Raw genomic sequence first — 787 nt, forward strand, 5'->3', positions numbered from 1 at the left:
CTGATCTTTGCTGAGCAGTTTTTATATTCTGTGGTTATAGTGAAATATCCAGTGCGGGTTTATGAGCTCATTGCTTTCTGTAGACTAGTGTTTACTGTCGAAGCCAGAGAAAACCCTTCTGGTGTTTTTAAAAAGTCTTTCTAGGAAAGATCAGTGTGTGTGCGTGTGTGCATGTGTGTGTCTGTGTGTGAGTGCAAATCCAGAGGGGGAAGGGCATGGAAGTGTGTTAGTATGAGAAAGTGTTAGAGAAAGAAACCATGTGTGTAATAAAACAGAGTAAAAAGTTAATGTGTGTCGGTAGGTTTAAGATATTTTTGTGCGTGTGTAAGAAGAGAGAGTGTGCAAGTGTGTATGTGCGACTGAATGTGTATACATACACTGTTGTTTATGCTGAGTCGACTGTTTCATCGCCTTAATGAAGCACACATACACAGACGGCCAGATACACTCTCCTGTCTGCATTGGTGAAATGTCCTCCTCCCTTCCTCTGTTTCAGATTTTTTCACCAAAAAAGGAAATGGAAAACTCGTAGCTGCATGGGGGAGGGAGGGAAAGGGGGGGTTGACCGGTGGTGGAAGTGGGAGAGAAAAGTGTGGGAGAGAGAGAGAGGAGAAAGAAAGAGAGAGAGAGAGAGAGAGAGAGAGAGAGGGAGGATGTTCACATCTGGAGTTGCTCCATGGCACTTTCACTGGGGGGTCAGCTCGACACACGGCCCCCTTTGGATTTATTGGAAGGAGGAGACAGGCAGGGAGGTGGCAGCTAGCAGGAAGGGTCAGAGAGAGACTGT

This window comes from Seriola lalandi, unplaced genomic scaffold (assembly GCF_002814215.2).
Source record: "Seriola lalandi dorsalis isolate HSWRI2012SDOR001 ecotype SW California unplaced genomic scaffold, Sedor1 jcf7180002054546, whole genome shotgun sequence".
NCBI lineage: Eukaryota > Metazoa > Chordata > Actinopteri > Carangiformes > Carangidae > Seriola > Seriola lalandi.